The sequence below is a fragment of the Furipterus horrens genome, unplaced genomic scaffold (genome assembly GCF_987537825.1).
Source record: "Furipterus horrens unplaced genomic scaffold, mFurHor1.1.pri manual_scaffold_5, whole genome shotgun sequence".
In the NCBI taxonomy this organism is placed as follows: domain Eukaryota; kingdom Metazoa; phylum Chordata; class Mammalia; order Chiroptera; family Furipteridae; genus Furipterus; species Furipterus horrens.
The window spans coordinates 34,397,161-34,420,134 of NW_028327175.1; positions in this window are offsets into that span (position 1 = coordinate 34,397,161).

The window sequence follows — 22,974 nt, forward strand, 5'->3', positions numbered from 1 at the left end:
TTAGTTTGCAATTCTGGCTATACAGTATATAATATGCTCCATATAAATCAAGCTTTACTTAAGGAGTCTATAAATCCCCAGTTATTTAGTTTATTCCTAACTTTACAAAGTCTAATAAATAGAAGAGTGCATCCTATATTTGTCACCCATATTCGCTCACTCAGGCCTTCCAGGCCCTATAACAAAAGGCAACAAACGTGCTGACGCTTTAGTCAGTGTATTAACTGCCTTTCAAAAGGCAGTTGCCTCTTGTCAGTTTTACCACCAAAATTCTCAAGCACTTTGCAGAGAATTTGGCATTCCTTGCTCTCAAACTAAGCAAATTATTCAGGAATGAGCAAATTGCCATGCGCTGGGTACAGCGCCTCCCAGTAGTGGGACCAACCCTCAAGGATTGGCCCCCAAATTAATTTGGCAAACAAATGTTATTCATTATCCCCCTTTTGGAAAGTTTAAGTATCTCCATATATCTATAAATACTTGTTCTGAAGCATTACATGCCTCCGCTCTTACAGGAGAATCTGCTAAGCATATTCGAGCACACTGGCTCAAGGCATTTAGTTTCTTAGAATAAAAAATAAAATAAAAACTGACAATGGCCCAGGCTATATAGCCCAATCCACCCACGAATTTTTACAAAAATGGGACATTAAACATAAAATAGGAATTCCATATAATCCAACAGGCCAAGCCATAGTTAAACAGGCCCATCATACTTTTAAAAAACCTTCCCAAAAAACAAAGAAGGGGGAGTATGGAGTCCTCCCCTAAGAATCTAACTAATCTAGCAATCTATACTTATAATTTTTTAAATTGTGATGATTCTCTTACTACCCCTATTGAAAAACACTTCTGTCGTCATGGACCAGAAGCTAGAGAACCTCGCCCCCTAGTGCTGTATTGGGACCCTCAAGGAGCACAGAACTGGGAGGGCCCAGGGGAGGGGATATTGCCTGTGTTTCTACCTCCACAGGACCTTTGTAGTTACCAGCAAAAAGAGTGAAACCATACCATGGGAGACAGCCTGCACCTGTAGACCACCCAGTCGGACCGGATCAGGAGACTCAAGGATTTGACCGACCAGCTGTCTCAGTTGGTGATAAACGAATGCTGACACTGGAACCAAGCTTGGAATCAAGCTCAGAACCAAGCACATGACCAGCGTCAGAGGAGATGGGCAAGAGAAGTCAGGGGGAATACAAACCCTCCTGAGTCTAGGAATATAACTTGGGTAGATTTAAGAAGCCTTACTAATAGAGCTAAGGAAGTAATAGAAAATGTTGGAGCACTGGACACCCCTGAAAACCATTTCCTAGCTTTTTTAACTATAGTGTCCTCTAATTCTATAAGAAATATAACAATTATAGCTATATTAATTTGTCTCAGAGGTCTAGGCCTCTCTGCTGAGACAGAACATAGATATTGAAGCCACGTACTTAATCCACCTGTTTTTAAGCTCCTTACTTGGTGGAACTCTGAGCCTCCCCTGTCTAAGAATGACACCAAGTGGACAGGAGGCACTTGGCTCCCACCTGACGGGCCTTTAGAAGTAAACAAACACTGGGGGCCCGTTCTTACCAATACTATGTATTTATCAGAGCATTTGCCTGCTTGCTTCTCCATGCTATCTGGCACTTTGTGCTTACCTTTAATGAATAAGTTCTATACCCATGCTGTGTATAAGGGAAAGCAGCAAACTAATATGTCCATAATAGGAACAGTTGGGATCTGAAGAGAATATCAAACCTCAGCCAGTGCTCCCCCAAAGTTGCCTCTTTGTGAGCCAATCAACCAGCCAGCAAAAATTATTACCTGGTCATTCTGCAGAGGCACAGAAGCCTCCATTATAAGAACTCCTGACACTCCCTTACAAGCTGAGAATTGGGGAGCCTATTGGGAAATTAAAGGCAATACCAACAATGGTCTAGACAAGGCATTTCCCCACTTTACCTATGCCAAACTAGCATAGACAGGGCTAGGTACTGGGGCACCCATTATTCGCATTACGTCTCAAAATCATAGTAGCGCATGGCATATAAATATATGGAAAATGGGATTGCCATTTATAAAAAGAATTATAGGACTTCTCTCTTATAATCAGAATCCTAAGACAGGAAAAGGTTACTTTGACAACAAAACCTTAAGCAAAGAATGGGTTACCGTATGCACCTCTCACCCTTACTTGTTTCTTGCTATTCCTGGGGTGCCTCAGCTTAATTATAATCACTCCTTTAATGTATATTATCTTTATGTTACTGCTGGCTCTATTTACACTAGCTGCATCACTTGGGCCAATGTCACTCAGCTTAATTTAACAACCATCTTCATGGTACAGAGGCAATCAGAAATTTGGTTGCCAGTCAATGTTACCAGGAAATGGCAAGACCCTAAAGGTCTCACTGCACTCAATCAAGCTCTTGCTAAGATTAAAGTCTGATGCTTTACAGGCACTCTTATTGCTTGTATTATCTCTGTTGTTGTTTTTGCTACAGCTGCCACCGCTGCGACTGCCCTCGTGAAGTCTGTCCAGACTGCCCATACAGTAGAAGCCTTGCTCACCAACACCACTCAGGAGATGATCTAGCAGACTCATATTAATCAGGAAATCCTGGCCTGACTCTCAGCCATGGAATCGGCCGTACTGTGGCTGGGGGAACGTCATGATGCCCTGGCTACCAGGCAGCAACTCACTTGTGACCCAGGGTTTTAAAAACTCTGTGTTACTCCCCTAAGGTGGAATTCCAGCCAGTGTTCCTGGGCAGACATCCAACATCATCTTCGAGGGGACTTTTCTACCAATCTTAAAGGCCAGATTGATCAATTGCAGTTTGAACTCCATCAGTAGCTTATGGACATTAAGCAGCTTGCTGAACAAAAAGTATTTCAAACCCTAAATAATAACCTCCAATGGCTTAACCCTAAAAATTGGACTAAATTTACGTATGTGAATAATAGAAGCAGCTAAATGTTTATTAATCATTGTTATACTCTGTGTCCTCCAATGCATCCACAGCAGCTGTTTTCTCCGTTATAATCCACAAACTATTGCAAAGCAAAAAGGGGGGAATGAAGGGTTAAGAAGAAGCTTAGAGAGCTGAAATAAATCTGCACATGGGTTACTTCAGAACAAGGAACTGCAAACAGTTCCTCAGCAGCAGCAAGGAGGAGGAACATGTAATGTACTGGGTGTACTTAAGATATAGCCAGGAACAGCTGCTGGGAAAGGCATTGTCTATTCTTTAATGCAGAAAATGACAAATTGAGATGTCAAGTTAAACTATAATCATTAGTGCGTAAGCATTTGTAGTTGATTGTTAAAGTGCTCAATAAAAGCTATGATGAGAATTCAGTGGGTTGCTACTTGCCTGAGCGAGCTGTAGCCCTGTGCTCATCTTTTAAGCATTCTGTCTGCTGATCTCATCTCTGCAACCCTGTTCACCAGAGATAACACAACATCTTATTCTGTTTTGTTTGTCTGTTTGTTTGTTTTACCTTATTATATTGTGTCCCGGACAAGGATAGACAACATTGTTCCTGGGAGGCATTCTGGCCTCATTTCCATCTTGTAAGAAACTTCTGCTATTTCACTATGGGACCATGAAATGATGGTGATTTTTGTACAAACTCTTGTCAAAATAAAAAGTTTCCCTTCTATTCTATGTGTACTGAGATTCTTTTATTTATTTATATGTTGCAGATTTATTGAGATAAATATCACAATACACAAATTACCCCAATTTTAGTATATACACAACATTCGGCAACCATCACTACAATCAATTTTAGACATTTTCATCACCTCCATGGGAAACCTGCACTGTTTAGCTGTCACCTAACCCCATCCTTGAGAGTCTTCTTTTATTATGAATGGGTGAGAAATGTCATGAAATGGTTTCCTACATTTTTGAGATGACTATTAATAATTTGTACTCCTTTATTCTCTCAATGTGGTGATAACAGATTTTTCAATATGAAACAACCTTACATTCCTGGAACAATCCCAAATTGGCCATGATGCATTGTTTATGCATCACTGGGTTCAATTTGGCACAAAGAAACACAAGTGTCACACCTGTGTCCCTGGACCCTGACTTCAGGCGGGTCACTCTGAGGGAATGTGAGATCACACATGACTCTCTAGAAAAGTTGAGTTATACTCCCACCAACAGAAAGCAAGATTAGTCCATTCCCTGCACTTCCTATAACAAGAGATATTATTATTTTAAAATCTTTCCTACCTCATATGTTTTAAAAAATGTAGTTTGAACCAGAGAGCTCATCAAAACCCTTAGGAAGAGGATGTGGTCCTTAATCCATTTTGTGTTTGTCTCTCACATTTTATTTCAATGGGCCCATGTTCAGCTTCACATACTTAACACATTGGCATTAGAAGAGGACACCTCACCCTTCAAATCAATGGGAAATATGTGGAGAAGCCTGAGTTATGACCTCTTCCTGTACTGGGCCAGAAGCCAAGTGAGGGGGCCCTACTCCTGGGAACGTTCCCTGGAAAAGACATGCTAAAGGACAGGACAACGTGCCCTGGCCAGGTAGCTCAGTTGGTTAGAACGTTGTCCTGATATGCCAAGGTTGCTGGTTGGATCCCTGGTTAGGGCACATGCAAGAAGCAACTAATGAATGTAGGTATAAGTAAGTGGAACAACAAATCGATGTTTTTCTCTCTCTCTCTCTAAAATGATTTTTTTTTTTTTTTTTTTTTAAGCCTTAAAGGGCGGGGCAATGCTTAAGCTGCAGGACAGACAGCAAGGCACAGGACCAGAGTTGATCATTAGTGACTGATGTCAGCCAGGCCACAACCCCACCCTCTCAAGTCCTTAGTACTACATCACAGCATGTGAGGGAGGACCTACAGCTCTGGTAATCTCCAGTCATTAACCTTTGTCTTGAACAGGGTAGTTTGTTTTCATGAAGGAGTAGTGTTAATAAGGCCCAAGTTACTGAGTAGTAGCCTCAGAAGTCACGGGATGTTGATGCTTTTCTGCCCCCAATCCCAAGTCTGTATTCACTGACTGAAGAAAGGAGTTAAGCTCACAGAGTTAGTGTCACCCCATCTGACAGTCTGCTCTGGCCTTTTATCTGTAGTTAGTATTCCCTCTGCCTTTGTTTTCCCATGGGAAGAGGGAGCAAAGTGCTGTCTGTGCTGGGGCAGGAATCAAGGAGAGAGAGAGAGAGAGAGAGAGAGAGAGAGGGAGAGAGCAAAAGAGAGAGAGAAGGGGGAGTGGAGGGGGAAGAGAAAGAGAGTGGGGGTCCCGCTGTCCTGTCCCCCTGTACCTGCCAGCCCAAGATGACAACCATTGTGTTCACAGGAGGCTTTGTGCCCCAAATGCCAGGCTCACTGGGAGTGAGATCCCCCGTGCACCTGCCCTGAGTGGAGATGGCACTCAGGGATACTTGCTTTGTACTCTCACCCACCCTGGCCTGGGGACCCAGAGTCACCTGAGTCTCATTCCTGTTTGTTTACCGGTTGTTAACAACCTGGATCTTTGAGGAAATGACCCAGGCATAAGCTAGGACAGGATGCAATGTGATTCTGCCTGTATTAGAGTAACAGCTGTCCTTAGAACCCAGCTGGTAGCAGTGTGCAGAGCACAGGGGGTGCCTAAGTCCCCAGAAGGCCTGGGGAGAGCCCAGGGTCCATCACACAGAGCACTCTCTTTATTTTACCACGTTGGAAAAAGCAGATGAAGCACTGGGTTCAATGTCTAAGGTAGTTTTGTCAGATAAATAGTAATATGTGAACATTTATATTTTTATAACTTTTACAGTTATAAAAGTAACACATTTTTGTAACATAGTTGAAAAATTCAGAACTAAGAGATGGGTAAAAAGCATTTATAATTTCACTATTCATAGATGGTGTGAACAGTTAATTTAGCATTTTCTTCTTATACATATGTAGGCATATATACATGCATATCCCATATATATGCTGATATATATTCATATTTGGTGCCATTTTGCATTTTCCACTTAACATACTGTGTTTCCCCATGTCATAATCCTCACACTGCACACTTGCCTTCATGCCGGGACCTATTGAATCGTTGTCCATTTTCTATTGTTGGGTAGCTATACTGTTCCACCTCTCGGTTATTGTACAGGAGGGGACCCAAGAAATGGAATTTATTTATAAAAATTGTATATATTATTACATGTTTAAACTTCAGTCACCTTCAAAATACTCTCCATATGATGCAATACACCTGTTGAGATGTTCTTCTCCACTGCTCAGAACACGTTTTGAACTCATCGATTTTAGTGCTTTTTAGTGCCTTTTTTTTGTTTGTTTCACCTCTTTCACATCAGCAAAACTTTTCCTTCTGAGGACTTTTTTCATCCAGGAAAAAAAAAAAGGAAGAAGAAGAAGTCACTTGGGGAGAAATTGGGTGACTAGGGATGGTGGGGAATGGGGCTCATGCCGTTTTTGATCAAAAACTGCTGAACACTCAGCGTGGTGTAGGCAGGTTTGCTTGTAAATCACCCATCATGCATTGAGTCTTCAAAAAAAAAATCATTGAAGCCGAACACAGCCTCTCAGAACAACACCAGCTGGTTCACTGATACATATGGGTTCCTAGAACACTCACCTAGCGGGGGAAGCCTGTAATGTTGTACAAGGGGCCAGCTCTCTAGAAGATAAGTCCAGTTTTGGGGGGGGCCCTTCTCATAAATGTGGCAATAAACATCTTTGTTCAAAAATCCTTTTTCCCATCTTTGATCTCCTAGAACAGATTTTTCTAAAAGTGGTTTATTAAGTTGAAGGAATGAAATCAGACTCAAGAGACTCAGCACACCCAATAAAGCAGTGTCCCCTGTGACATTCCCCACCCGTGACACCACCCTGCAGAGGACAGAGAGGGCAAAGACTGCTAACCCAAATATCAAGGAGGACTTTTACAGTAGCTCTGGGGGTTCCAACTTCACACGAAAGCAGTTTCTGGAACTCTTTGTTCAAGTGAAGCTTGGAGAGGAAGCTCAGTCTAAAATGTGTGAGAAGTCAGGGTGGGGTGGCAGTGAGGGCCCCAGCCTAGCACCCACAGCCCCTCACACGGATTCCCCGGTGGGGGGAGTGCAGGGGGCCAGCCCATCCCGTGCTGCCCGAGGGACCCTCTGTTGGCTCCCCACCTTTCTATCCTCCAACAGGGACAAGGACTTCTTTGTCCTCACCCAAGGGCTGTGTCTCCTTCCACTTGGGGGCTCCTAGGCCCCTGAGGGCCTGGCCTGGACAGAGAGGATGGTCAGTGAAAGAACCCCAGGGGCAGATGGGGCATCCAAGCCCACCCTGTGCTCCCAAAACCCAGAGGAAGGGCAAGCACGGGGCTGGGGTCTCTGGCACACGTGGGCATGTGGGAGGTTCACACTGGCCCACCTGAACCGCAGCGGAGTGAGCAGAGAAGCGCAGGCCCACCCACACAGAGGGCAGCAGTTTACAGAGGGCAGAGGGCAGTCCCCAGGAAACCACTCCCTGCTACTCTGTCTCTGGCTCCTCCCTCTCAAGGCATTTCCAGAAGAGAGCCAAATGGTTTTCAAACTGACTAAACTCGATTAACTATCAACCTAAGGAAGTGACTTCTCAGCAGACTCCAGGCAGTACTTTTCCAAGGAGCCCTGTGCCCTCCCCCATTCTGCATCCCTTTGGAGGGCAGAGAGGAAGCTGTGGCCTAAGAAGGGAGCACTGGGCCTTACCTGGGTGGGGTGGGGGGCACCGTGGGTGGCCACAGGAAGGCGAGCTGAGAGGATGGAAATTGGAGCCCAGAGAGCCAAGGAGAATGGGCTACAAAGAGCCCTCCTTGGCAGCCCCGCACAGGTGTGGGGTATCCCATTGTGAAGCTCCTGCAGCTGCTGGGGAACGCAGAGCTGAAGGCACCTAGGTGGAGAGTTGAGAGACTGCAGGGATGCCTGAGGTTAGAAGCCAAGAGTAGTTCTTACAAAGATAATTAAGTGAAAAGAGCAAGAGAGAGAAGGAAGTTCTGAGCAGAACATTACTTCCTAAATTAAACCACACTGATTTCCCAAGAATACACATGTAAACAAAGTATATTCTTTCAGAAGAGTCGCTGGGATGGAGAAGAAGATGCAACAAGCCAGGTACAGGCATAGCGTCAGTTCTCCCACCTTACTCTTCAGCTGGAGATAGGGATGGGGGAGGGTGAAAGAGTGGTGGAGAGAAAGGGGAGGGGCCTTGGAGAGGGGTGCCTGAAGGGGAAGAGTACACATGGAGAGAAGCTTGAGGATCTAGACCCCCCAACAGGTGGTCAGGAGCAGTCAGGTTAAAGGTCAGAAGTGTGGACCCCATTGAAAATTTGAGATAAGGGAGGGAAAAGAAGTAAAGCAGGAACCCCAAGCTCTTGAGGCCCTTTGTGATGGACAGAGGGTCAGATAACAATGGGGTTGGGGGAAGACTTGGGGCTGGCCTGGAGAGGACTTCAGAAATTTGGTGGAAGGGGCCCTGTCCTGCTCCCCTGGTCTAATGGTGGTGCTCAGAAGGTTCCAGAGCTTTAGGACAGCTGAGGATAGTGGGGCAAGGTCAAGGGTCATGCTGAGCCCAGCCCAGGTTGTGGGACCTGTAGTGGGAAACCCAGGTTGTCAAGGAGGCTGAGCTGATCCCCAGAGCAAGCAGACCAGGTTGGGAGAGAGGGGCCCAGGGCCCTGATCAGAGTATCCCCAGATTCTGGGCAGGCAGACATGGGACTGGGGTCAGATTGAATGCTGGGCAAAGGGTGGGCTTGGGGCGTGTCAGGCATGGGTGTGGTCTTAGATGGGGGCCAAGGTTCAGAGGGCAAGGTCACTGTCAGGAGGCCTGAGTCAGCTCTGGGGACAAGGGAGAAGCAGGGTGGATACCGGACCAGAGTCTTCAGAGGAGGGACCCGGGTCAGAGGTCTGAGGTCAGAGAAAGGAGGAGGGGCAACAAGGGCTGTGGTTTGGGAAAGGCAAGTCAGCAGTTGGCTAGGGGAGCAGAACAGACCCCCCACTCCCACCCCAAAGTCTTGGGGAAAGGAGCTGGAGAGGAGGAGCATGGGACCCTCCAGTTCTCAGCTGAGCCCCTGAGCAAGTGGTATGGGCCCGCCTTTCGCCTGGTTAAGAGCCTGTCCCTGGTCTCCCTGCACAGGGACATGGGGGCTCCTGAGGGGCCCCGCACAGGAGGGGAAACCAGACCCCTGCTTTCCCCCTCTCCTCCCCTCCCCCTCATCTTCCCTCCTTTCTCCTTCTTCCCCTCTCCTGTCCCTCCTCACCTCCCCTTCAAGCTCCCCCATGTCAATGAAAGAAATACCCAAATTTGTAGGAATTTTAAGAAGAGTATATTTGAGCCCTCCCCTGGCTGGTTTGGCTCAGTGGATTGAGCGTCGGCCTGCGAGCTAAGTGTCGCTGGTTCGATCTTCCAGTCAGGGCACATCAGAGAAGGAAAACTCTGACTCCAAAAAACCTCCGCTGCCTTGCGGCATACCTCTTCAGGGGAAAGGCTAAGGGAGTAAACCCCGACAGAAAATCCGGAGCCGGAGTCCCTAAGGCGGTTTGACGTTGTAGTCAACACCGGCAACTCCTGCGGCGCACCTGAAGCCAAGCTGTATTGACTCCGTCTTTCCCTTGGACCCTTCAGCTGCGAAGAGAGGGGGGGTCTGCTGCATGGGCAACAGCAGACCCTCCATATCACCCTGCCCAGGCTCTGTAGCTTCAGCTTCACTGGAGAGGACACTCCAGCGTCATCGCAAGATGTCGATTCAACACGGGAGGAGACAGATACCGTGTCACTCCCGACTTGGACTGCACAGCCATTCTCGGCGGTGCAGATAGACTCTTAAGAAGCTACACCATTGTCTCTCGAGACGGACGGCTGCCGACGACGACGATATTTGAGCCAAACATATCCAGGGGAGCAAGATCTCAGATGCCCCAGAGAATGACAGCTTTGCAACATCTTCTATGCATTTGAAATTAAGGAGGGAATTTAAGGATGATTGGAGAGAGCAAGGCAGGGATTGGATTACAGGATAGTTAACAAGCCTATGTGCTCTCTTGAGGGTTAATACACCCTTGGAGGGGTATTACTGATGGTATTTTAAACGTCTATCCACCTAGATACACAAGAGCAATGAACAGGGATGCCTTAAAGCATCCATCCCTGTTATATGCCTGAGGTGTGACTAACCACCATGACCTGCTCAGTTAGGAATTTATGATCAAATTGCCCTGTGAGGTACCTTCTCATCCACACCCAGCCATTCCCACCATGATCCAGGAACAAGTGTGATCTGCTCCCCTGGCCCCTGCCACTCCGCCTGGGGTCAGCCTATAAAACCATGTCCCTTTTCTGTTCACCTGTGTCAGCATAAGACATGTCCAAACCTATACAGAATGTTTATGAGTTTATTCGAGCCCAACTGATGGCATATGCAGGGGAACAAGATCTCAAATGCAGTTTTGCAGCTTCTTTTACAAATTTGAAATTAAGGAGGTGACATAAGGAAGATTACATGGAGGAAGGAGAAAGCAAAGCAGGGATTGGATGTAAGACCGTTAACTATGTGTTTTCGTGAGAGTGGTTACGGTTTATTTCAAAGGTGTGTTAACCTAGATGCACAAAACTGGCTGAAGGCAATGATTAACCTTTTATTAAAATGTTATATACCTGGGGCGTGACTACCCACCACGACTTGCCCAGTTACAGATTTATGATCAGATAACCCTGTGAGATTATTTTCCATAAAACCCCATTTTTTTATCCACACGTGGCTTCAGGATGAGGCCTGACCCCACCTAGACACCACCCTAACTCAGAGCCCCAGCCTCCCTCACCATGCCCAGCTCAGCAAAGCTCAATACTTGAGGCAGATGACCCTGTGCCCCTGCCACCTAAAGAGCAGATTAGGTGGGCCAGGAAGGGGCCCCCAGGGATCTCCCTGACCTGCACCCCCACTCATGTGAGTACTGAGAAGATCCCAGTTCCCTTTGCGAAGATGGTCCCTCCACGCCCAAAGTAAGCAGGGCACGTGTGCCCAAGTGGGCTCAGAGGAGGGGCCCTGATGTTTGTTTCAGCAAAGGGACCAGTTGAGGCAGGAGAGTGAGAAGGCCAAGAAATCTCCTCCTAGGAGAGAAGGATGCTCAAGGGAGACTCTGTTCTGAGGAGTCCTAAGAAATCTTAAAAAAAGGAGCCAGGTGTGGACAAAAAAGGAGCTCTAATAAAACTGACAAGTCCAGGGATGGCAAGGAAGATCCAGTGAAGGCGTGGGGATGTGTCTCTGTCTCCAGGTGCCACCAAGGAGCAGGGAGAGAGTCAAGGCTCTGACCACTGCTCCTAGCACCCCACTGCAAATGTCCCCATCCCTGCAGCTCTGGGAGAGAGAACTCCCTGCAGGGACACCAGCGGGTCCCTGGCACTGCGACCGACCCCTCAGCTGCTCTGCCTCTGAACCACGCAGCAGCTGGCTGAAACCACTGTCCCAAGGACACCAGTGGTGAGGGGACTGTCAGACTGCTCAGCTGCCATAGCAAAATACCATGCACACGGGAGACTTAAACAACCGACATTTGTTCTCACAGTTCCGGAGACTGAAAGTCCCAGGTCAGGGTGCATGCGATGCATTCCCGGTGAGGGTTTCTGACTGGCCTGTAGACTCGGCCTTCTCCGGCCCTCTTGGAGCAGAAACAGACAGCTTTCTGGTGCCTCTTCTTTTAAGGAGGCCAATGGTATCAAATCAGCTACCCTCCCCCACCCTGACTTGCGACCTCATTTAACCATAATTACCACCTTACAGGCACTGTCTCCAAATATAGCCACACAGGGGTCAGGGCCTCCCTGTGAATTTGGGGGGACACAACTCAGTCCACAGCAAGGAATATGTCTACAATGCAAGCATTGTCGGAGGTGTGGCCCTTTCATGGGGGCGTTAGGAGAACGTTTCAGCAGCCAGTACAGACAGGACCCCAAATGACTATGACCATTCAGAAATGGGGTATGTGTCACCTGCCAGGTCAGGATCACGTGCAGCTGAGTTCTCACACGGCAGGAGCACAGCAACCAGGAGTGGAGGAAGGACAGACTAAACAAACATCAAGCAGGATGCCTGCTGGCAGGCAGATTTCCCGGTCGCCATGCTGGGGATCTCTCTGTTTAATAATCACTTCCTCCCGTCTCCATTTCTCTCATATTGCACATAAATGTGTTGGTGTTGCTAATCTTACAGTAGAGGCTTTAATCCTAGGCAGGTTCCTGGAACAGGTGAGGAGATGTCATCTGGAGGCGATCAATAGCTGAGAGGACTTTGGACCCCCCCATCGGGTTGGGGGCGGGGTACATCGTGTTGCTGAAGCTTCAGCTCCAATGGTTAAGTTTGGGAAGGGTGCTCATAGAGGTCCAAGGGATGGAGCATGCAGGATGGTCTACTAGCCCTTCCCCTCTTCCGAGCCTTAGTGCTAAAAGCCACCTGCTGTTTAACAGCTGAGAATACAGAGCTGGTTCCCTTTAACCCTGAGCACCAACCCCTGATGGTCTCATTAGTGGCTGCTCTGTGAGTCCTCCTCACATGGGAGGCCATGTGCAAGGCACGTGGCTTTGTGAAGGAATCACATGCCAATCCCGTGAGGGGAAATCACCTTGCAGGTCACCTGGCAGTCATGCAGGGGCCAGGCTGGCATCAGCGGCACAGAGAAACAGAGACAGACACATAGAGGAGGCTGTGCACACCAATGTGAGCTGGTCATGGGTGGGTTGAATCACTCTGGTCCCTGTGAGCTTCTGACTGCCACCGGCATCTTAGAACCCCATCTTGGGACAATCACCTCAACCCCACACTTTTGGCAGAGGGTCTGTGTTAGGCCATCAGCACATACTCTGCCTCCCCTGCTTCCCCACGCCCTGCAGGACCTATTGGGAGGGTGGGCATGCTCAGCCTGGGACCCTGAGCAGCAAGGCAGCAGCCTGCATTCCTGTCACCTGCCCTATGCCAGGTGAAGTGCTTTGTTTAGTGCTGGATGCTGGCTTTCCACTCTGCTTTTTCCCCACTTGAACTCATATAATGAACATTTTCCCATGGCAGTGAACACTCCTCATGTATCTGGTGTTTAAGGGTCACGTGCAGCTGGTGTCCAATGTTCCTTCATTTACCTGATCCTTCCTCTCCCATGGGACACACGTTTGGTGCCAGGTTTTGTTCTATAAATAATGCTGTGTGTACTCACAGTTCGTGGTCTCTGGATGGAGGGCCAAGAGATGGAGCTCTTTTTAAGGCTCCTGATGCTTGTGGTGTAAGAAGCAACTGCCCCCACTGCAGCAGACAACAAAGCGAGGGTCCCAGCTGGGGCTCCCTGCCTGAGCTTCTGCAGTCACCACCTCTTCCACACTGTATCTGGGACAAACTCTCCCGACCCCCACTCACCAAGCACTCACACTCTCAGGCAGGGATGCAGGAGCTGGACTCCCATAGGGGAGAGGCAGCCACATCCTGGTTGCAATTACCTGGTCATACCAGCCCTGTGGACCAGCTTCTCCCTCTTCGAGGTAGGGATGGGGGTGGGTGAGTAGAGCTGCAGTGTGCACAGATAACAGCCTTGTATATCACTGGAGGGGTGGTCTTTTTCCCTCGATGAAATGGTCGAGACCCAGAGAATTACCTCATTTGTGCTGGGTTGTCATTAGGGCAGAAGGAAGGTCTCCTCCCTTCCATCACTTCTGCCCACTGCCTTTGGCCCTGTGTGACCTCCCTGCCAGCTCCTGGGAATGCCAAGGGTCTGCAAGCCCAGGACTCAGGTGCTGAATCAAGCCTGCCCTAAAGGCAGACCAGAACCAGCTCCTCTGCACGGACCTTTGAAAGTAGTGCTGCACAGGCCATTCAGTGGGCTCCCTTTCCATCCTGGGGTATGGGTCTGGAGGGTCAGCCTCCCACAGCCCTCCTTGCCCACTCCCAGGAGTGGTTAGGATGGAGGGAGAGCCTGCAGGCCCCGCGTCCCTCCTCAGCATTAAAGAGGATCATCTCAGTGCCCACTCCATACACCAAAGATCACGTGGACCATAGGCCCCACCACCATTTCATAAGCAGTGGAGGGAGAAAAAAATATTGCCCACAATGTCCCTACCCCCCACTTCCCATGGATGGTGGTAGGTGTCAGGACTGACAGGTGTGCAACTTACCTGTGGAGGTGCACACCGCAGTGCATGCGCAATACAGCAGGAGTGCTCCCTGACTCCAGCCCGCCACCACTGCTGTGGGTGATGGAGCCGCAGCACAGGAGGACCTCACTGGGAGCCGAAGTGGCCGATGAGACCCATGCTCCTCCTGGGGACCAATGAAGGTCCCTCCTGCCGCTAAGCACGCTCCGCCGCCCCGGCCTTGTGTGGCTGTGTGAGAGGCGACCGGTAGGGGGCGCCCCGAGACCGGGAACACGCTCGGGCAAGGCAGTGGCCTGCTCAGGATCCTCCGGGCCCCAGGCTCCGGCCGCTGTCAGCGCTGGCACGCGGCAGGCAGCGAGCGTCTCCTGGAGACAGCGTGGAAGCGGGGCGGCTCAGCACCTTGGCACAGCCCGGTTCACCGCCTCCAGGGAACCCTAGGCAGGACCCTCCCTCTCTCTGTGCCTCAGTTTCCTCCCGGGGTCAGCTGAGCGTGAACTGGGCCCTAACTAAGGGATGTCAGCAAGACGGGCGGGATGCATTGCCGCGGGTGGTGTGCAGGTGCTCCGTGATTTTTAGGGGTGAGCAGAGCACTGAGCCCAAAAGGGACTTGTACCTGCTGAACATGGGGACCCCGGAGGAGAGGGGAGGTGGGCACACAGGTAAGCGGGGCATGAGCAATGCCAAGGTGAGGGCTGTGAGTACTGACCACTCACTACCAGGGTTGCCGGCCGGGGACCGCACCGGTCCATCTGACCCGGAGCCCGCGGGACCTCACTGGGCAGGCCTCCTGCTGGGAAACCCGTGTCCTCACCCCCTTTCCTCCAAGGGGAGCCGGAGTGGGACCTTAGCCGCACTCCGACTGTGCCCTTTCCCACCAGCTTCTGGGACCCCGGTCCCCGTGTCATGGAGGTGGTAGTGGTCATTGTGGAGTTTAGGGTGACAGACTCCCTCTGCAGACCTGCTCCCAGCTCACAGTGGCCTGCAGGAGGCCCCCCTACTGCCTACCTCCAGCAACAGGATGAGCTGTCATTGGGTGGAGTGTGAAGGGGCTGCAGGTTTTCTTGCAGGAACTTGGTCGCGGGGATCCCACCACCACCACCAACACAGGCAAAGCCTATATGTACTTAGCACCTGAGCATAACATTCATCCTTCAATCAACAGAAGAGAGCCAGAGACAGAGATACAGAGATCAAGAGAGAAATAGAGACACACATACCACACACATGGAGGGAGAGAGATGGGAGATCCTACTTCAAAGGTAAGAAGATGGAGTGTGTGTAGGTTCAATGAGAAGCCCACCTGTGGAGAGGGGGCTAGGATGGGTAGGATTGGCCCAGACACCTACCGAGGAGACTGGGCAGGGTCAGGCACCAGGGGTGCAGCAGCATGTTCACCAAGTCTCCTGCCGTGGGTGGGGGCACATCCAGGAGACGGGCACTAAATGGCCTGTTAAAGGAGGTGAGCTTAGCTGGCCCACACAAGGAGCCTATAGGTGGAGCCACCAGTAGTGCTGCTGATAGTCCTCTCCCCACGGTTGTTTTGGCAACCCCTACCCAGGACGGCCCCAAGATTGACCATCACGTAAGATGGTACCACCACTTTGGGAAAATGTTGGCACTTTCTAAAAATAATATATTAAATATAATTCTACTCCTTGGGCTGGTCTTTCTACTCCCGGGTGTTCAAGAGAAGTGAACATGTGTGCACATGGATGCTTATACACAAAGGTCCACAGCAGCTTTATTCCTAACAGCTCCACCAGAAAAAAGCAGTATCTGTCAACAGGAGAGATGGATAAGCCAACTGTGGTTCGTCTATACAGCAATGTTGCTCAGCCACAGAATGAACCAACAAGTGACAGCCAAGAGCACAGACTGCAAGATCTTATCTACTCTGAGTTCCAGAACAGGCACATAGATCCGGCAGTGGGTCCTCATGGGGAGGGGCCGACAAGGAGGTCCAGGAGAGAAGTTCCTGGGCAATTGGCATGTCTGTATCTTGTTCTGGGTGGTGGTTGCACAGGTACACACTGTTCTCTAAACTCTGATATGTGTACTTTGTGACATGTAAAATCTATGTAAAAAAGAGTTCAAGGGCTCCCAGACCTCTAGCCTCTGAGCCTGGCTGCGGCCTCTCCCAGCAGCCACTTGGAGAGCATTCCCCAGGAAGGCAAACACAACTCGTGTTGCTAGGGTTTGTGTGGGAAGCCAAGAAGGACAGACATTTCTTTTCTTTTCTTTTTTAAAAATATTTTATTTATTTATTTTTAGAGAGAGGGGGAGTTGGGGAGAAAAAGGGAGAGAAATGTCTATGTGCAAGAAAAACATCGATTGGTTGCTTATCACATGCCCCAGCTGGGGACCTGGTCTGCAACCCAGGCACGTGCCCTGCCCGGGAATGGAACTAGCAACTTTTTGGTTTGCAGAATGACACCCAATCCACTGAGCCACACCAGTCAGGGCAAGGACAGACATTTCTGACAGAAAGCTCTGTTCTTGCTTTAAATTACACCCTGGCCATACCTGCCCTTCTTCAGAGTATCCAGGTATGTCTGTCCTCAGCTATGAGCCTTTGCTCAGCTCTGAGTGGGGTCTACGCAAGTAAAGACATCTCCTGGCATGTCAGAGTTGGAGCAGGAGGTAGGGACAGAAGGTTGGGAAAATAGGTGGAGACATGCCCAGACAGGCAGGAGAACCCACAGACAATGCAGGGCTGTGGGAGCAACAGGAAATGGCCCAGAGGAGGGGAGGAGGGAGAGAGGGGATTGGGAATTCCAACCCTGAGGCATTAATTGGCTCTTAGGGCCACCTTGGGAACAAGGCCAGTAAGCTCCAATGGGGCATTCAGTGAGGGAGGATAAGCCTAAGGGTGTGTGGTGAGTGAGCAGGAACCATGAGGAGCCCTGAAAGCCACACAGGTTGAGTTGGTAATAGGAAGCCACTGAATATTTTAGGTGGAAGGCAGCCTTAGTAGAGAAAATCTTAACAACAACCTTGTTCAATGTGGCTCAGTTGATTGGAGTGTCGTCCCCTAAACCGAAACATTGCAGGTTTGATTCCCAGTCAGGGCACATACCCAGGTCGGGGGTTCCATCCCTAGTCCGGGCACGTACAAGAAGGCAACCAACTGACCTCTCTCTCTCTCTCTCTCTCTCTCTCTCTCTCTCTCTCTCTCTCTCTCTCTCTCTCTCTCCCCCACTCTCTCTCTCTCTCTCTCTCTCTCTCCCCTTCACTCTCTAAAACCAATGAAAAAATGTGCTCAGTTTAGAAGGAGACTATTTTGGCTTAGGAGCCCAATAAGCAGAGTATGGCCAGGAAGACGGAAGCAGGAATGACTGTGGCTGTGCACCCTGTGTCATTTACTCCCTACTGCCTGCAGCCTTGGCCTCTCTGCATCAATACCCTCTGCTTCTTCTTCTTGACTGTTCTGAACCCTCATCTTTGGCCTGATGGTAGGGTGGGCCCCACTGTGGGCCCTATGCTCCCTCCACTGGTCCCCTCTCTACCGCCAAGCACATGACTTTGCCTTTCTCTGGGCTCCTGCCACATGCCCTTGGCTCCTCTCACCTTCCGTCTGATAATAGGCACCTCAGGAGAGCCACCACAGAGGGCTCCTGTTTTGTGTCCCCACCCATGTGTAGCATGTCATTCTCTGCATGTCCCTATACCTTGAATAGATGATGGATGGATGGATGGATGGATGTTGTAGGGATGACAGATGGATGGGTACGGGTGGTGGTGGATGGGTTAATGGATAAGTGACAGAAGTAGATTGCATATACTGAATGTATTCTGTCTTAGACCTTTGCAAAGAGCAGGCTGTCTGCTATGTAAGAAACCTTTGAGATTCAGACTGTGCACCTATGGGCAGTATCTAAGCCACCCAGTGTGAGAGGCAGAGCTCATGGGGTTTGCAGCTCCTAGAAGCTGGAGGGCCATGGGATTCGATCCACTATGTGCCCCCAACCCATGGGAGGCATCTTGAGGAGGCTCAGGGCCAGGATCACCTCAGGCACCCCTTGCTAGAGCAGGCTGAGATGCCCAGCCCTAGAAACTTGATCTCCCAGGGGAGCAAGGGGATGGAGGAGCCCAAGGGATCATGTCACTGTGATGAGTAAGGCAGCGGGTCGGGTGGCCCAAGTTTCCATGTTTACACGTTCAAAGTGGAGCAGGTCTCACTGCAGGGAGGGGTCCATGGCCAAGGGCTGACCCAGTGACATGGGAGCAACACAGCCAGGGTTGGGACTGGGGCCTCCAGTCAGGGGAGGCAAATGTGTCTACCACGGGGGTTTCTAAGCATCCTGACCCTGTGATCCCCTGAGATTGATCTCAGAACCAGGACAGTCTTGTCTGAGGCTAACTAGATCCCCACAGCATCAGACACCATTGCTAAATGAGCCCAGATAAGGACCAGGGCCACTGCCCACTGCACTGGCCACAGGGTGTAGCAGATGGACCTCATGCCCAGATATAGGGGTCCCTACACCCCTGCCACAGGTCTGAGGGAACAACTGCCACTGTGACTGGGACCTCCTCACCTGGCTCTGCAGAAATTATTCTCAATAATGCTTCCCTCTCCCCCAACCCTCTTTCCCCACATCTACCCCCACAGCTCATTGACCATTATCACCTGCCCACACATAAACCCAGCAAAAGGAAGAAAAAGGGCTACAGAGATGGCTGTAAAATGTCCACACCTGCTGGAGTCCTTTCTGAGCATGGTGGGCACGTGAACAAACCTGGGCTTCACCAGCAGAACAGAATGAAAGGAGGGGATGGTCAGGGAGGTAAAAGGCAAAGGGACTACCCTCCACCGGGCCACAACCTGCCCCCTGTGGTCCTGTGTGGTCTCCCTCAGCCCCTTGCTTTAGTGTTCACGCAGGACCCCTGATCCCAGTCAGCCCACCACTGGGACCAGTCCTGACATCTTTCCCAACAAACCTTCCACGTTCCACCTTCCCATGTGCCGGACTCCTGACCTTTCTCTTTCTCCCCCTCATTCTCTAAACTCCGTGGGGGGGGGGGGTTCTCCTGTTCTATCTCAGCACACAGCTCAAAGTAGAGATGCAGAACTGAAGGCCAACAGCTATGAGAGGGGCTTTAAAAATGTTAGTACTTTTCCTCCCACCTTCTAAGTTCTTCTGGCTGGGCTGAAAATCAAATTAACAGACAGATTAACAGGGGAAAATCAAAGTTTTAAAACATGTGCATGGGGAACTCGCATGAGTATGAAAAGCCCAAAGATGAAGCAACCCTGGCTATATAACACATCTTGGACAAAGAAGAAAGGGGTGCTTGGGGTATTATTGGACTGGCCAAAAAGTCCATTTAGTTTTTTCAGTAAAATAAGAGAACCATTTTTCATTTTCACCAATAACTTTATTGATTTGGATAGTTTGAGTATGTAGGCTAACTCCCTTGTGGTATAACGCAGATTGTACTCAATTAATGTCTTGATTTGATCACTATGAACTTCAACTGGTCTACCTGACTGTGAAGCATCATCCAGTGAGAAATCTCCAGCACAAAACTTTGGAAAACACTTTGGACATGTTCAATCAGTCATAGCATATTCTCCATATACTGCATAAATCTTTTTGTTTTTTATTTTTTTGTTTTTTTTTTTTTTTGCATTTCAGTTGCATTTTTACCTTTCTTTAAATAATAAAGCATGATATGCCAAAAATGTTGTTTATTTTCTTCCATCTTCAATATTAAAATGGATGCACAAAAATTCATCAATTTTGGTAAGTTTTTTGTTTCTTAATAAATAGCTTAAAATCAATATCCCAAAAAGGCTGCTCAGCGTGGGAAAACTTTGGTTACCTTCAGGATCCAGGGCAAACAGCGGCTATTCCAACACTTTCTAGAAGAAAAGGAGAAATAACATTTACTGAGAGCTGACTATACTATAAGGAGAGTTCCAGGCATTTATCCAGCTATGCATTACCCATTCATTTATCATTTATCCACAACCCATCCATCCATCCACTCACCATGCCCAGAAGACTGGGAGCCCCTTCGTGGACAGGGTGAGGACCCTCCATCTTGGATGAATCCTTTAGAGGGGGTTTCTTATCCCTCCTGACTCTCCCCTGCTACCCCCAGAAGACCCAGCCATGTGCGAATGGGGATAATCATTGTCCATCTTCAGTGTGAATCACCCCTTGTGTTATTGACAGGGGTCTGGCCCTGAGTGAGTCTGCCTAGGGCTGGCTATATAGTGTGTGGGTTCTTGACTTTCTGTAGGAAAGATTTCACAAGTCCAGATGGCTATGAGGATACATTTACTAAAGCTGGGGACAGTAAAACAAGGAAGAACTTAGCATAGAAGAAGCAACAGGAGAGCCTAGGCTGGGCTACCTTAGCTCACTGGGAAGTCAGAGAAAGGGGGATTTGGGGACAGGTTCATTGGATAAACCTGGGACACGCTGCCAGCTGCTCATTGCCCTGGAGTTTAGGAGACACGTGCCTGTGGGGAAAGAAGTGGACAGAGAAGGAGGGAAAGAAAATGGTGAGCAGCTCCCCAGAGGGAGAGCACTGGCTGGGTCCTTTGTCTTGAGGCTTTTATCTCTTTCTCGCAGGTGGGAATCTTAGGGGAGTCTAGGGGAGAGTTTCAATAGAACATTCATCAGTTCCCCAGGTGTGCCCTTTTAGGGTCATAGTCTCCACTGATTGGTCAGTGACAGGACAGGAGGTCTTCAGTCATTGCAGTTGGTTCTGGCCTCACCCACCTGGTGTTGCTGCTTTTCTGGGCCTGGAGCTGAAATACAGCTGAGGCCTACATGTTATCTTCTAGATGTTATCTCCAGGGAGGAAAGGCCAGGGGAGGAGAGGTTGCCATGGGGGTGAGGTCTTTGTTTTCCCATTTTGACCCCTGCCAGGGCCTTCCGCCCTGGTGACCATCTGCACCTGGCTGTAAGTTGCTCAGCCATTGTGTTCAGCTGTCTGTCGCATTTTCCCTATTCTGCTTGCCAAGGAATTTCCCTGGCTTCTCACTATTCTCTCACTTGGAGATGTCTAGTAGCACAGCACATGTCCAGTACCTTCCATCACATCCCTATTCCCAGCCTTGTCCCAACCCCTTCTCACTGAACCCCTCCCTCGGGCTCCTGATGGCCAGCAACAGAGGTCTGAGCAGGCCCTGCTCTCCATGGCCCAGAAGAGCATCCAGAACTCCAGGGCTGGGGCTGGCGATGGGGTGGCCGCTGAGGGCTTGCTGCAGGTCTCCCCACCCCACTGGTTGAGGGGAGGAAAGTGCTGAGGCAGGAAGAGGCTGATTAGCAGATGCCCCTGCCCTGGGCTGGGGATACCAACACCCCTCAGCAGGGGCTTCGTGTCCTGTGGCCAGGAGAGGCTGCCCTCTTCCTAAAGGAAGCAGGTTACCACAACACACACAGCCCTGAGCCTGTCCTTTTTTTTGGGGGGGGGGGGGTAGGGGCAGATCTTCCATCAAGTCATGGAGCAGTGAGAGTCTGGGTGAAGCAGCTTTTGCACACAAGGTGGGCATCACGCCTCAAAGCCTGTCTCCTTCCTATGTGGAACCGTGAAGGGTATGAGTGTTCCCTGGCTCAGAGGGAGTGAGATCCAAGCCAGGACCCTACGCTCAGCACCGCTGTCACCATCCCCAGAACACAGCCACTGGCAACATTAAAAAAGACAACTAAGAACAGAGGGGACTTTTTTTTTTTCCTTAAAGATTTTATTTACTTATTTTTAGAGAGAGGGGAAGGGAGGGAGAAAGAGGGAAAGAAACATTGATCAGTTGGCTGCCTCTCCCATGCCCCCAAATGGGGACCTCGCCTGACTGGGAATTGAACTGGTGACCTTTTGGTTTACCAGTAGATGCCCACCCCACTGAGCCCGACCAGTCAGGATGAGGGGACTTTCATTTTGAAGGGACCCTGGTGTGAGACTGCTACAGAACTGCCCAGACCTCCTTCCCCTCTGGTCCTTCACTGAGATAAAGGTGTGGCCTCTCCTGCTCTCACAACAGCACCTTGAATTTCTCACAGAGGTGACACTTGAAACCCAAGTGGGATCTGAGCCCCCAAGAAGGTCAAGGATTGTTGTTAATGGGTGACGGGGGGAAGACTGGGTTTTATTAAATAAAAGGGAGCCTGAAAATTTACAGGTGAAACTCTGATGGCTGGGGTTTTGTTCACAATAATACAGGTCGGGATAGATGGGGAAGGTTGGTGGGGCTAAGCCACAGGCAGGATGGGCATTAGATCAGATGGCTGGGTGGTCAGGTCTGCATTGAGGACAGCGGGGACTCCTGTGCATGCCTGGTAAGATAACACAGAGGACAGCCCGTTCCCACCTGCTTGTACCCATTCACAGCATGCTGATTGCATGCTGACCCCTCATGGACACCCAGAGCCTCCACCCCAATGCACACACATGCACATACACAAGCACACACACGGGTCCTCTGCTGGCCCTCTTCTAGCATCTAAATGACTCTGAGACTCTGACTTCTAGGGTGCATCTGAAGAGCCTGGCCAGTGTTTTCTCTGAAAGTTAGACTTTGTATGAGTGCCTTTTATAGCCAGGGCAGGCACTTTTCACATCGGCTTTAAATTTTTCCAGGCTAAGACTCAAAAGGCTAGATGCTGTATGATGGCTGCCACTTAAGGGACACGCTGGAAAAGAAGGTAGGGAGAGAAACTGACCGGGGCTTCCAGGGGCTGGAGAACAGAGGTGGTGATGGAGCTGTGTTCTGCTGCTTGAATTTGCCAGAACCTGTGGAACTCCATCAAGAAATGGTGACTGTACCTGTTTATACATTAGACCTCAGTTAACAACAAATCAGCAAATAAATGATGGATACATATATAATTTAAAAA